Source organism: Lynx rufus, unplaced genomic scaffold (genome assembly GCF_022079265.1).
Source record: "Lynx rufus isolate CCGP_SWC_20201006 ecotype Redwood Valley unplaced genomic scaffold, mLynRuf1.p SCAF_1, whole genome shotgun sequence".
NCBI classification, from domain to species: Eukaryota; Metazoa; Chordata; class Mammalia; order Carnivora; family Felidae; genus Lynx; species Lynx rufus.
Genome location: NW_025814823.1, coordinates 118,760,189 through 118,775,959, shown reverse-complemented (window position 1 = coordinate 118,775,959; position 15,771 = coordinate 118,760,189). Strand labels below are relative to the sequence as shown.

The 15,771-nt window shown below is 42.9% G+C and overlaps 1 protein-coding gene across 2 annotated transcripts in view; it reads right to left on the bottom strand.

Moving 5' to 3' along the window:
- Positions 1-15,771, bottom strand: part of ARHGAP26 (Rho GTPase activating protein 26) — a 427,668-nt gene that overhangs the window by 177,573 nt on the left and 234,324 nt on the right. The window lies entirely within an intron of this gene.

Here is a 15,771-nt window from a genome sequence, read left to right as displayed (position 1 = left end):
AACTCACAAACTACAAGATCATGACCTGAGCCAAAATCAAGAGCCAGACGTTTAACTGACTAAACCACCTAGGCATCCCATGCCAGGTACAGCTCTAAGTGCTTTGTTTATATTAGCTCACTTAATTGTCACAGTCACTCTGCAAGGGTATCCTCTATTTAGCTGAAGAAACTGCAGAATAGAGTGATGAGCAGTTTACCAAAGGAACAAGTAGGCATCCTTTAAACCATTTGTTTTGTTATCATCAGGAGCTGTAGAACTAACTGCTTCCTGGTCTCCTTCAAAAAGTATAAATTCAGTGGCTCAATAAATGTTGGATAAGGACTTTACACAGATTATCTCATTTACTTTTAGCATGTCCTCTAGGCTGATACTATCATTGGCTCCATATTACAGATGAAACATCTGAGACTTGCTTCATTTGTACTATGATAATTGCAAAGCTAAAAATCTTGACCAAAGCTACAGAGCTAGTAAGTGGGAGACTCACTCCCAAGTCCTTATGACCCAACGCCCTAAATATGACCTAAGTCAAATCCTACGCAGGTGATTAGAAAAAAGGGAAAGTAATCTGGAAGAAAATTAAAATAGCTTACAACAAAGAAGTTACATGAAAAATAGGCATAGGGCAAGAGAGCCATCCTGGGTGTGGTAAGTCAGCAGGTATTCAGAGCTCTCCACCTGCTATAAAGCCCACTAATGTGACTCATAAAATAAATGACCAACAGTAGCAACCTGTTCCACTGCACAGAACCAATTTCCCAACCTGGCAATGAGCCTGGGAACCTACCAAAATTAATCTCCATGCTTTGATTACCCAGTGAGGAGAGGCTGATGGTAATATTTAAGAACATGTTCACCTTTTGAGCACCTTGGGACATCAGGGCAAGACATTCTACAAACTAACGGTTCACAGTGGAGAAGAGAATGACAGAAAGTAGGAAGGTAAATATTTATAAATAATTTGTCATCATCCCAGGGCAAAAAATAACCTTGTAAAAAATAAGAACTGCACAGAATTTGAGCTCATACTTTGATCTAATCCAAAAAGAACCTTTTTCAAATACTTAAGTTTTTAATTTTAATTCCAATGTAGTTAACATGCAGTGTGATATTAGTTTCAGGTGTGCAGTATAGTGATGCGACAATTCCATAGATTTCTCCATGTTCAACACGGGCAAGTGCACTCCTTAATCCCCATCACCTATTTCAACCAGCCCCCCACCCACTTCCATCCTGGTAACCATCAGTTCTCAAGAGTTAAGGGTCTGTTCTTTGGTTTTTCTTTCTTTCCTTTCCTTTGTTCATTTTTGTTTGTTTGTGTCTTAAATTCCACATGAGTGAAATCATATGGTATCTGTCTTTCTGTGACTTACTTGGCTTAGCACTATACTCTCTAGCTCCATCCATGTTGTTGCAAATGTCAAGATTTCATTCCTTTTTATGGCTGAATAATATCCCATTGTGTATATATGCCACATATTCTTTATCCATTCCTCTACTGATGGGCACTTGGGCCGCTGCTATAATCTGGCTACTGTAAATAATGCTTCAACAAACACAGGGGTGCACGTTTCCCTAATTGTGAACATGGATCAGTCAACTTAGAGCCAATGAAGATAAAAATTCTTAAGAAAATCACTAAGAATTCCTTAAACTAAAAAGAAATGCTATTTTATTACAAATTCTCTTCCCAAAGAGAACAAAATAACTCTTATTCTTACATACACACTTACCACTTAGTGATACTTACTATAACCACATTTGGCCTCTGGGATAGTCAGTAAAGTACCAGAAAAGGAGGAAAACAGTATTTTTCTTCTGGGAGAACACCTGATATACAAACCATTGCTCTTACTCCCTTAAAGCTGTAAGTGCAGCTATAAAACTGTACTAACTCACTCTCATGCTTTTTCTAGTATAAACCGAGTACTACACTGCACGTCATGTAGTACAGAGCTTTCTGACTTGAAGCTGCAAGTCAGATTGAAATCACTCTTCCAAATAAAACTCCATTAACTCACATCATAGATTTTTCCCAAATTTAATAACAAACTATGATACACAAGCCAGATGCCTGTTAGAATCTAGGGCAAGATTCTTGAAGGTAAGAATTCACATACCCATAACTTAACATTCACCCATTTAAAGCACTGAAATGCATTAGTGTCTAGGATATTTACAAAGTTATGAATCAATCACCACTATCTAATTCCCTCACATTTTCATTATCCCCCACAAAACACTTTATACACATTAGCAGTCATTCTCTATTTCCTGCATTCTATCAGTTCCTAAAAATCACGATCTCTTTTCTGTCTGTACGAATTGGCCCATTCCAGGCATTTCACATAAATGGAAACATAACAGGTGGTGTTTTGTGTCTACCTTCTTTCACTTGGTATAATGTTTTCAAGAGTCACGTATGCTGCAGCAGTTTATCATTTCTTTTCATGACCCAGTAATATTCTGTTGCCTGGGTAAAACCACGTCATTTATCCACTCACTGGTTGTTGTTTCTATTTTCTGGCAATGAACTGCTGCTAGGAACATCTGTGTACAAGCTTTGCTCCTCGTGTACACCTAGAAGTGGAGTAAACTGGATTACGGGTAACTCGCTGCTCAACTTTTTGAGGAACTGCCAAACTGCTTTCCAAAGTGCGGCACCATTTCACATTCCCACCAGCAACGTATGAGGGTTCCTATTTCTCCACATCCTCGCCCATATTTGTTATTGTATTTTTTGTTATAGCTTTTTTTTTTTTTTTTTTTTGTGGGCGTGAAGTGGTATCTCATTGTGGTTTTGATTTGCATGTCCCTAGTGACTAATGATGTTGGGCAGCTTTTCATGTGCAGGGGGAGGATATTCATTCCTTTACACAGTAGTCAGAACAGAGAGCCTACTGGAAACTATGTGTCACAGGGAAGATCATTTTTTGCACTTAACGAGGTTTCCAAAATGCTCATAACTGTGATTCCATAGTCCATTGAAGCCTATCAGTTCTTCTTCTGAGAGGTGATTAACAGGATTTGTGCACAAGGATGACAGTCCAAGAAGTTCAGGGAAGAACCATCATTTTGCACTGTGCTTTGGGGAGCTGCTGATTCCAAGCTTGGATGCTTTCAGAGTAGGTTTGTGGATATGGTCTTGTTTCAGACAATGATAAACTCCTATCCTGAACAAAAAGTCCTTTGCTTCTTCTACCCCATAAACATTGAAAAAAAGTTTTGGAAAATTTGAAGAAACCTGGCAGCTGACAATGACAACCTCAGTGATCAAAAGATACCTGCTCATAAAGCTATCAGGACAGCTAGCAGAAGAAATAAGGGCAGGGCTAGAGATAAACTTGCAGGGCTAAAAGAGTCCTTGAACCTGTCCGTGTTTTACTGTAAGAAGCCAAAGTTTTGGGGGTGCCTGGGTGGTTCAGTCAGTTTTGGCTAAGCGTTCGACTTTGGCTCAGGTCATGATCTCACGGTTCATGGGTTCAAGCAACACAGAGGGCTCTCTCTGTACTGACAGCTCAGAGCCTGGAGCCTGCTTCAGATTCTGTGTCTCCCTCTCTCTCTGCCATTCTCCTGTTCACACTTTGTCGCTCTCTCAAAAATTAACTAAACATTAAAAAATAAAAAATAAAAAGAAGCTAGATCTAGGCAAATAATAGCTGATGGAAAAGAATGCAATGGAACCTTCCAAGTATATCCAGAAAAAAATAAATTCTGCTAACCTAAACTGACTACAATGACTTATTTTCGAAATTAGCAAACTGCTCTTCTCCCAAAATCTCGGAGTTAGTATTTCTCCTTTGGTTGTCGCAACACAAGTTCTCTCATTTGTTTTAAACCTGCTAACTCCTTTTCTTGAAATAAATCTCACACAGATGTTACACATAAAGGCCTTACACATTACACATGTAACACAGTATTAGTATATATTTAGTGTCTGAGTTTAAAAGTGTAACACTTTTACATATTGCAAAGTCAAACAGAGTTCAAGGTAACTATCTGTTAGCCTTTAAACTGTTCAAGTTGCATATACTGATGACTTATAAGCAGATAATACTGTGTTAAGAAACATAATTCATATCAAACAGCAGTTCCCAATAAGGAACTCACAATATACAGTTTAACAGCCATTGTTCTCAATCTCTAAACTGGAATGGTGTAATTGTTACACTGCCTGCTGCCTTGGGACATCCTTGTATCTCCCTGTGTCTCTACAGTAGGTACGTGTGGGCATGCGTGTGTGCACACACACACACACACACACGCACACACACAGGCAAGTCTGACTTCTCATCAACTTGACTTTCCTGCTGATGTCATGATTAGGTTACTAATGATTAACAACTGCTTTATTATTTAACATGTACAGAGTAGTACTAATATAATGGCAATTATAATACATAACTAGAGATCGTAAGTTCGGATCTCTGCCCAGCAGGTACATAATCTAAGTTAATTGAGATCTCCTCTGCTGAAAAGCAAGTTCCCACTAAAAGGTTTAGAACATGATCACCCCCAGACAGAGTTTGCTAATGACAAAAAAAAGTCTGAGCAGCCCGCCAGATGGAAGTGGCTGTCCTTAATCCCCTCAAGCAGGTGATTCAGCTCTTTTACTGAGCCAAGGCTCAGAAAAGGTCAGGGATTTATTTGCAATTTCTGTATCCTTATAATCTCCAGGAATAATCTCTCATTAAATATCTACTAGGCTTGCATTACTCCCTTAATTTGACTTGCGATGAGTTGTTGCAAGACCAGTGGCTCCTAGGCCTGCCATCCAACGTCTTACAGCTATGGCTTTGACTGGCTTTTCTTCCTCCCTCAGCCTCACCTTCAGCTTTGCTCAGGATTGTGCACAAGGCAGCCCCAACAGTTGTCCTAAGATGACTGTCGTAGAGCTCACACCCAATATCCAGGTTAACCTTCCAAGTTAGAAATGTATCGTCCTCTTAACTTCCACTTCAACTTTTTTTTCAATGTTTATCCATTTTTTGAGAGACAGATGAGTGAGAGAGAGAGAGAGTGTGCGCGCACAAGCAGGGGAGGGGCAGAGAGAAGGAGAAACAGAATCCAAAGCAGGCTCCAGCCTCTGAGCTATCAGCACAAATCCTGATGTGGGGCTTCAACTCAGGAACTGTGAGATCATGACCTGAGCCAAAGTCAGATGCTTACCTGACTGGGCTACCCACGTGCCCCTCACTTCAACTTTTGAAGCCTTCTTGCTTTGTCTCCTTTTAGAGGAGAGTCACACAAAGCTATTTTCTCAAAGTTCTATGGAGAACACAGGAACACTCAGAGTTGAGCTGATGCTCAACCAACTGGGAGGGTCTTAGGGCAGAAGAGGCACGATGCTTGGCAGACTGCTGGAGTTTACATCATTATGCCTAGACACCCTAGATATCCCAAATACCAAGAGCAGGGAAGCAGGTTAAACCCAGAAACAGATGGTTTTACTGCAAAGGGCTCGAAACAACAACCTACTATATAAGGTTCAATCCAATGACTTTCTTGCTTCAAAGGAAGAAGCTGATGGCCCAGCTGGAGAGACATGCTCTATAGTTTCTTGAATCCAATGGTACCTCACCTGAAATGTTTTCCCTGGCCCTTTCCACCATAAAAGAAAATGAGGTGCGTAGGTGATGGTAGAGGGGAAGAACTACAATAAAACCATGAGCAAAACCCTTTGCACTCTCCTCCTCCTTTCTTACTCCCATATTCAAATTATCACCAGGTCCCTCAATTTTGTGTCACTCACCATGGTGCTGGCTTCCATCATCTGTTACCAGGACTGCTGTGAAGACCACCTAAATGGTGTCCTCCTACCTCTTCTGGCTCCTTCCAAGCTGTTCTCCACGTTGTGGCCCCCGTGATCTGGATGAAACCAGATCACATCACCTCCCTGTTTAAAATCTATCAATGGCACCCCAATGCTCTCAGGAAGAAAACCCAAATCCTTAACATGGTCCACAAAACCCTGTTTGGTCTAGCCTGGCCTGCTTCATCTCACGCCATGACTCCACACCTAAGCATTCTACCAAACTGACTTTCTTTGAGAGCGTCCAAGTGACCACACTTTTTCTCTAGCTTTTGTACACACTGTGGATTTCACTTGGAAGCCCAATGGCCCAAGTTACTCCAAATCCTCAGGTCTCCCCTCAAATGTCAATTGCTCAAAAATGCCCTCCTGACTTCTCTACCTGGTTCATGTTTCCACTGGAACTTGGACATAGCACTGTCAACTTCTCCTTCAGAGTATGTAATGTAACTCTAAATTTCTATTTATTTCTACGATGCTGCCTACCTAATCAGATTTGCATTCAGGAAAGCAAGGGTGCATGCATATATTTACTCAATTATTTACTCTACCTTTCACTGTCTACGATCATGTTGGATATGAAGTATGATGAGGAGGGTCCCTAAGGGGAAGTGTGATGTAGTCAAAATGACTCTTCAAACTCCAACTGTTATAAACCCGAGAGTAGATGAGTTGTTTAAGCTCTGGTACCTAGATTTTTCATCTTGGTGAAGATACAAGTGTTAAATAAAGATATGAAGAGCCTGACCTAACTACTTCCTTCCTTTCTGTGTCAATGTGAAGAGGTATCACCACCTAGCACCATAGCTCCAAGAATGAGTTTAAGAGAAAGGAAAAACAAAAGATGTGCAAGCCAAGACAAAAAACAGAGAAGATATAACCAAATTCCCATTTTCCTAGACACTTAGAGAAATCCTTTGCTTGTCCATCAAGGCATTATCATCACCAAATTGTACATGGTATGAAGCTGTAGCTGGTGGAAACAGAGGGTATCGGGGTTCTTTCCACATCATACAATCTGGGCCATCTACACAGCCAGACAGGCCGGAGGTCAAGAATAGCCCTAGAAAACCAGAGCATTCTCCCTTAGAGCTGTTTGCCATCCAAGAGACCACCTCATTCTTCAGGTCCAGTAGCCCCTTTATTGAAAATCACTGACTGGCTGTTGCTCTAACCGAGTCCTTAGTACTCAGAACATCGAGAAATTTGGCAAAAAGCGGTCAAATCACTATTTCTGAATGAAGGGAACTTTCCATACCACAGGTCGACTGATGGTATGTGTGTGTGAAAACAACTCTCTGGGACATACCCCGAAGTTACCCCATACATGCATCCTGGGAATTCTAACAGATCTCATAAGACAAATCCTTTTCCAAAAGAGAGGAGCTAATCTACTGAATTAGCCTCAACACACGAGAACACATTACCTATGTTTCTAAAGCTGGTATTCAACAGGTTTTTCCTAGCCTAAAATGTCTTACCCCAGGAACCTCATTCAACAAAAATCTTTCAAGTTTTTTTTACAGGAGAAATGGAATTTTCTGGAAGTACAGGATGTTTACATAAAAATGAAAGAACTGAGAGGTAAAGGAAGTTACTGCCCCATTTTTAATGTGGATGGATATAGGAAACTCTCTGCAGTTATTATGAGCAGGCCACCATTTTATGGACAGCTCCAGGGGCATGTTCTCACCATAGAAATTTACTCAATTTCCCAACATGATTTGCTCTTAAAGTCTGGCCTACCTCACTCATTCTGAATTTAATCAATTTCAACACCATTAAAAGCCATGAAGAGAAACACCCACATTGAATTAAATAGCATATCCATCTGGAGAATAGACTTCCAATTGGCTAACACACTCAAGGGGCTCAGGTCCTTTCTCCTAATCATGTGAAGACTGAGAGTTCCCAGGGCTTCACAGCTGTGGCCCCTGGGAAACAGTCTTCATGGTGGTGGCTCTCAGAAGCTTCCAATGGGGCCCGGGAAGGTGGCCAATTGCTTCTTAATTATCCAAGTGTGAATTCTCTACTTTGGGGATTACCCACAGCCAGTTTTTAATCCCAGTTCAACTCCAAGACCCTGTGCCCCATCCCATGCTACTGCCTACTCTGTCCTATACTCTGCTCCCCAGACGTATACATTCAGGGAGTATGAATTAGACTGAGGTCTCTGCCACACTCATAGGATAAATGCTACACCTCTGACACTTACTTTCCTCACCTGTACAGCGGGGATAACTCACCTGAGTGTTGCAAGGGTCAAAGGAAATGTATACACTGACTTGTTTGCTATTTCAATAAATGGTCATTAGCAGTATTACCAACATTTGAACCAAACTTTCCAGGTGATGAAACATTTTTCATATCCAAGTTCATGTTATCCCCTTAATAATCACATGGGCAAATACTGTTACAGTCCTCACTAATAACTTCTTGATGTTTCCACACTAATGAGTACAATGAACTTATAAGATGATACATGGCTGTTTATAAAATATATTAATATATTATAGCTTAATTGATTTTCCCAATGTATCTGTTAAGTTTTTATGATGAGACAAGTCAGGCTCATGCTGTCAAGTGGTAACAATGACCGCAGTAGCTAAGGCTTGCTGAACAGACTGCACTGCTCTGGGCTAAGCACTTAAATGCATCGTATCCTCATCATCAACACCCCTATTTTGTAGACAGGAAATCTCGACTCAGACGAAGTTGAGGAACTTCTACTAAGGCTCTGGCATTAACGAGTGGTGGAACCAGGACTGTAACTCAGTCTGCTTCTGCTCAAGTTCACATGACCAGTCAGGGCTGGGGGCTGGGGATCATGTTTTCTGGATTCTTTCCTTTCTATTCCAGGAGCTCTCAAATCTAGTGGACCAGAGAACCAGGACCATGCTTGTTGCCAGGGAGCTTGTGGGCACCCTCCCACAGGCTGTACTCCAGCAGGCTTGAGAAGCACACTTGGGACAACGATGTACTGTATTGTACTGTATACCAAGCAATTAAAACTAGTATCACTAAAGGGGCACCTGGGTGGCTCAATTGGTTAAGTCTGACAGTTAGTTTCAACTCGGGTCATGATCTCATGGTCTGTGAGATCGAGCTCCGCATTGGGCTCTGTGCTGACAGCACAGAATCTCTCTTTCCCTCTCTCTCTCTCTCTCTCTCTGCCCCTCCCCGGCTTGCTCTGTCTCTCTCTCTCACTCAAAAATAGATGAGCTTTAAAAAAAAAACAAAAAACAAAAAAAAACTATCACTACAGATGAACAGAAATGATTGTTAGGAATTAATTAGCTATCAACATCTGTTCCACAGTCCCCATCTAACAACAGACATTTACCAGTGCTATGTATCTCAGAATATAATGCTGTTTGTGCTACTACTGGTGTATGAAATGACTCCAAATGATTCACAAATATTTCTAATAGTCGTAGTTGTGTACTTATTTCAATGAATATTAGAAATTTACCTTTTTATTACACATAGCACAACATACTCTATTTATAAAATAAATTTAAGTTAAAAAGAGTGAATTCATTTAAGAAAATTAGTAGGTACATAGTAACAATACTAGTGGCATACATATATGTTAAAAAAACAACAACATGAAGTCAATGATAGAAAAATAACACATTTGGGAACAACTGTCTTAATTTGTGCCTGACCAGACAACTATATTCAACCCGGCTGGAAGGATGGGATGGGAGAGTACCATATTCTACCAGCAAGATGTCCTACTTCAACGCAGTCATCCTTGATCCTTGCTTTGCCCTCACTTCAATATATCAGCCAACCTCATCAGTCATCAGTTAAAAACACATCCAGAACCCAACTGCTTCTCACCATCCCCACTGCTAATACCTTGATCCAAGCAACCATTGTCTTTCGCCTAGCTTGCTGCAATAGCCTCCCAACTGTTTCACCTTTTGCCTCACACAGTTTATTCTCTACCAGCAGCTAGAGCCATCTTTTAAAAATACACACTGGCTCATGTGTCACTTGCCTGATCACAACTCTCCAGGGACTTCTCATGACACTCAGAACACAAGCTTTCCTCCTGACCATGGCTTCACACGGTCTAGTCCCAGCTTACTTGGCCACTCTCCGTCTGGCTTCCTCCAATCCAGTCATTGCAGCCTTTCCCGATAATCCCTGAACACAGCTGGTTTACCCCCTCCACTGCAAGGGCCTTTGCACATGCTGGTTCCTCTGCTGGCTCCTAACATGTCACACTCCCTCCATTTGTTCAGGTTTCTGCTCAAATGTCACCTCTTCAGAGAGGCCTCTCTGCTCCAGGTATCTAGTTCTCTCTTCTCTAGTTAGGCACTATCTCTGTGCTCTTAATTCTTCCTAGCCCCTCTCTGCACCTGAATGTATACCTTTGTTTACTTGCCATCTGTCAGTTTCTCTCATTAGAACTCCATGAGAACAGGGACTTTATCTGCCTTGTTCATTGCTGTACCATCAATAAATATAATAAATATTTTCTGGATGAAGCAACAGATATAATCCACATTTTCACCAGCTGAGACACCAGAAACCAACAGGCAGAGAAATCCCCACACTCCAGGAGCCTCAAGTGCTGAGCAGCTGGCTGAACACACTGGTACCTTCTAGAGTTCAGGGGCCCCGCAGCAGGATGCACAGTACAAATATGACTGACTGGGATCTCATTCATCCCCTGAACCCTAAGCACGAACACTGCCAATTGGAATTTTCCCCCTAGCCTACCAGGTACAAAGGCACCTATCTTCTTTTTCATGGTTTCTGTGGACACACACACACACACACATAAGCCAAGAGGGACATAGAGTAAAGAAAGCAAACTAAGTAGGAGGAAAGAGATGAAATCCCTGCCTGGCCTGAAATAAACCTACCAGCTCTCCGCCAGAGTCAAGAGAGGCTCTAAGATACCTGTGAAGAGCGATCCAGTTCTCAGCCAGACATCGCAGCCCAAGTGGCAGTGTCTGGGTTCTTACAGGGCACAAGATGAGGGCTGCGGACTGGCTTTGCAGGACTCTGTTTCCTTGTAGGTTTCTACATAGGCAGTCTCCTTAAAATTCCCAATCCGGCAGCTGTGCAAGGGCCATGCTTAATGCACACCATGGTAAGGCCAACCGGCTTCATCAGGACCACCTGGTCTCTTACACGGTGATCTGGGCAACCAGAGAAGGAATTACAGTGGAGAAGCATCAATTCCTTTCTGCCTTGATGCATAGGCGGTTGCACACTGATTTCTCAACCAAAAGAGATCATCACCACCTTTTTGAAAGAGGAAGGGTTTCAAGCAAAGAACTAACTTCTCCTGCCCACCTACACCCTTCTCCTGCCTTTACCTTCTACCTGTCTTAGAGATGACATTCATAATCAGAGGCTGAACATTTGTGGCTGGAGTTACCACTAACTGGTTGTGGGAGATGGGTGTACTTGGCCTCTGGGACCCTTCTCATCTGTACAGATCAGTTGCTGTGAAAATCAGATAAGGTGATGTCCATAACAGCACTCTGAGGAACTGTAGAGAGATAGTGGGCTGTCATGCTTTTATATAAATAGCCTCTGGTTTGGGGTAAAGATGATGTTATTAATAACAACAACGGCAGATAATGCCATTTAATGACTGCTTAGACTACCAGGCACTGCTATTCCATCCCAATCCCACTCAATCCTTCCAACAAACCAATGATGTAGGTAATAAAGTTATACCCATCTTACAGATAAAATACCCTGAGACCCAGGGAAACTAATTTTCCAAGGTCACATACACAGTAAGTAGTGAGGCTGGGATTACAACCCATGTAGGTTAATAATTCTGCATAGTCCACACTCCCAACTACCAGTCAACACTATCCCCACTGTGGGCAACAGGACTTGATGGCCTCTGCTGATTCTTACATGCCAAAATGTGAGCTGCACACTCTGAATACTCTCATCAGGGTAGGAAGGGATGACTTTGACAGGCCATCAGTATGCACTAAAAATGAGGATTCGGTTTTCTCATCTTTACATGAGGTCAATAATATTATCTATCTCATAGAGTTCTTATAAGGATCAAACAACAGAATGTACATCAAACCCTGAGCACATAGCCCAGTAATATGTATGTGCCCAATAAACATTAATCGAGGGCCTTGAGGAAAATCTTTCAGTCTCTGCCTCAACAACCCTGTACACTGGGCTTTAGGAGTTCAAGATGCAGCCAGGGACCTGCTCGATGTTCTTGGCTGAAGCCCAAACTAGGATGCCAAGGGGTGGTTCACACCTGCCTAGGATGAGAGAATGGTTTGTTAAGTGTCATTTAAGACAAGCAGAAAGACTTCTGACAGTCCAGGCCAGCCAGGGGAGCACGATCGCCAGTCACATCCTTGGGGGATGGGGTCCCACCAAACAAAATAGCTGAGATCTCAAGCAACAAAATCTCTGAGAAAACAAGCTGCTCCTTCTCCTTTCTCTCTTGCTAGCCCCCAGCTCCTCAGCCAGGATCATTCTCCAGCTAGGGTATTACCGCTCAACTAAATATAATTTTGAGTTCTACGTGGGCCACACCCACTGTGTTGCACGCACAAGTGATAATGGAAAGCAAGCTGGACAAAGTCAGCACTTAGGTGAGCTAGAATTACACCATCTTGCCTGCCTGTGGCTCAGGAGATAAAAGTAGCAGCCACAGAAACCTGCCATGGCACAGGAGGGAGGGGAACTGAGGAAGCCACGGGCCAAAAGGGGTGGGGGTGGGAGGCTGGAAAGGAATTCAGGCAAGAGAGGGAATGAGCGCCTGTCCCCTATCAGCCCTGGCCTGGAAGGCGTGGATGGAAAGCTGGAGGGGAAGGTGTGCTCAGCTGACTGCCTCGTGGGCCAGTACTCAGGAGGCCAGGCCACCATGCCCATTAATGCAGCCCATCCTTCTCAGGTTTAAAAAGGGAAATGTTCTATTTATAAGCTACCGACCGGTGGAGGCCTGGCAGCCACTGGATGGCTCTGATCCCACAGGGATTCTGGTTACCAGTGGCTGCCTTCTCTTGCCTCTCAACTGTGGGTGTTCTAACAGCAAAAGGCCGAAGGTGACTGGAAGCAAAAGGAAAAAGAAAATCCTCTTTTCTGTCCTCTGCTGCTTTCCTCAGACTGTGGGACTTAGTAATGTCTGAGGGTTTAAAATCTTTTAAAAACAGGGACCCATAGGATCCCATGAAGTCGTTCCCTACCATCTTTAAGAGCAAATCCCCCTTTGGGGTGCCTGGGTGGCTCAGTCGGTTGAGCATCGGACTTCAGCTCAGGTCACGGTCTCACGGTCTTTGAGTTCAAGCCCCACGTCCAGCTCTGTGCTGGCAGCTCGGAGCCTGGAGCTTGCTTTGGATTCTGTGTCTCCCTCTCTCTGACCCTCCCCCATTCATGCTCTCTGTCTCAAAAATAAACAAACATTAAAAAAAGAAAAAAAATCCCTCTTTTAAAAGAGGGATTTACTCTTTTTTTTTTCTTTTTCCTGTTTTACAGATGACAGGAAACGGAGGCACAGAGAAGAAGGGAATGTATAAATCAGAGGTAGGGCAATAAGCATACAGAGCAAGGTAATGGCACCTTCCCATCCCCTTTCCTGGTCCTCAATCTTGCCCTCACAGAACAAGAAAAGACTGGATATGACACTATCAGGGAATGTGATCTGAATGAGGCCTTGAAAGAATGATGAACGTACGTAACAGGAACCCAAGCAGCACTGGCTGTGTTGTCTGATGCATGCAGAAGGGCAGTGGGCTGTGTTACGCTTCCGTGCCTGGGAAGCTGCAGAGCCACCGACACACATTAACGGTCTCTGGGCATCATGCACAGCATGTGAGGAGCCACTGATAGTTCTGACGAGGAGGCTCTCTGAAAAGGAATATGGGATGGCCCCTCAAGAGCAAAGAGCTGAGAAGGTTAGGTGGGGCTGACGATGGAAGGCCTTACGGCCCCAATGGGTTTGCCACAAAGTGACAAGATGGCGTAACAAAGGAAAGATGTCACGCGTATCGAGAGGTGGAGGAAGGTGGGGCGTGACCTTGGCAATCAGGCCGACTCTGGTTTGAGCATCATCTCCACTACTTCTTGACCATACTACCTGGACTTCTTAAAGCCTAATGCTCATTTGTAAACTCGGTCGTTGTGAACAGCATTTCCACTAATGCCCACCATGGATGTACCGCTTTCATGCTGTCTGTCATAACTTCATGCCATCTTAGGTAGCTTAATACCAGGGTAGGTTTTTAAAAAGTAGTCTAAGGGTTGACCATCCTATAGTATGTGGGCCAAATACACCACTGCCTGATTGTACATCAAGTTTCATTAGCAAGCATGCATTTGCTTTCGTGTTGTCTATGGCTGCTTTCACACTGCAATATCAAGAGCTACATAGTACTGCAAGACTGAATACATTTACTATCTGACTCTTTACTGAAAAGGCCTCCTGGTTTGCTAAGCAATAGCATTAACACAACCTGAGGGTTTACATGTTCATGTGTTTTCCCCCTAATAAATGTGGAAATAAACATATAAATCCAAATGGGAATTTAAAATGTGCGCCCGGTACTATCTAAAACGATCAGAGATACCACGAGTATCATGCATATGCCACTTCGAGAAATGTAGTCATTTAATGAACTAACACCCACAAGGTGCCAGGCCTGACAACAGCAGGGGCGTTAGCTGCCACCCTCCGCTCTCCTCCTTGCTCCCCTCAGGAACTCTTCTGCCCATCCAGGGAGCTTTCCCCCTCTCACACGACACAGTAATTGGCATGACCAGATAATGAGACAGATAAGAACCAACGGTAATGAAGCATTTCTTAACTAATATGCCAGACACTTTGCTAAACTCCAATCGTCACGGCAACTCCGTGAGGCAGTTGGTGTTATTTATCCCCCATTTTTACATAAAGGGCAATGCAAGCTGAAAGATGTCCTGCACTGACCCACAGTTCCGGAGCCAGTGTGCCAGCATGCTAAGCCACACGATTCACGTGGCCCTCCACTAAAACAGCTCTCTCCAATCCACATGGCAGGGCCTACCCACAGGAAATTATCTGAGGTATGTGCAAAAACTGATGTAGAGGAGTGTTCAGGCTGATATTACTCATAAGAGCAAAAATCTGGAAGGGACATTCAAGTCCAATGACAGGAAATAGTTCAAGAAATGTGGATATAATCCTATGACAGAATATTAAACAACCATTGCAAATGGCATTCATAAACAATTTTCATGACGTGGGAAAATGCTTGTAAATTTTTTAAAGCGGGATGCCAAAAGTATATTCATTGTAATGCCAAGTAAGTCAAAATACATGTCAACATTGACAAAATCCATGTAAGAAAGATATCATGAAAAAAAGACAAGAAGGAAATATCACTGGGGTGGTATTAGAGATGACTTCTATTGAATTTCTGAAAATAAATGCTGTATTTCCTGCACATTCTACAATGAGTTCATATGATTTTTATAGTTAGTAAAAATAACTGTTTTTCAAGCTGTTAAGGAGATTCAATGTCTACACCCTACAGATGAGTGAATCCTAATTCCAACTTTGCATTCTTTCTCCAATCACTGCTTCCCCCCCCACCCACACACACACAAGACCCAGTGTAAATAACAAACTCCAGTGACTTCTTGAGCATTTTATAAACACAAAGGATTCCTGTCAAAGATTAACAACAAACTGGAAGGAAAAGAAGGGACTGAGATGTGGAAGCAGAGGAAGTGCTCTATTTCCTTCTCCTGGAGGAAGAGGAGGGAAGGTAGGAAGTTCCCATTTTTTAAATCTTGCTAGCCTAGATGGAACCCCATTCTGAGCTCACTCTCCAACCAACTGGCTCGGGGCATTTTGTCTGCACAGCAGGTGTATCTACAGAGAGCATGACGATTACACTCACCCACACACGCACTGGGCCATCTGGCTATCATCTCTGTGTGCTGTCAACCTCAAAAGCACACCA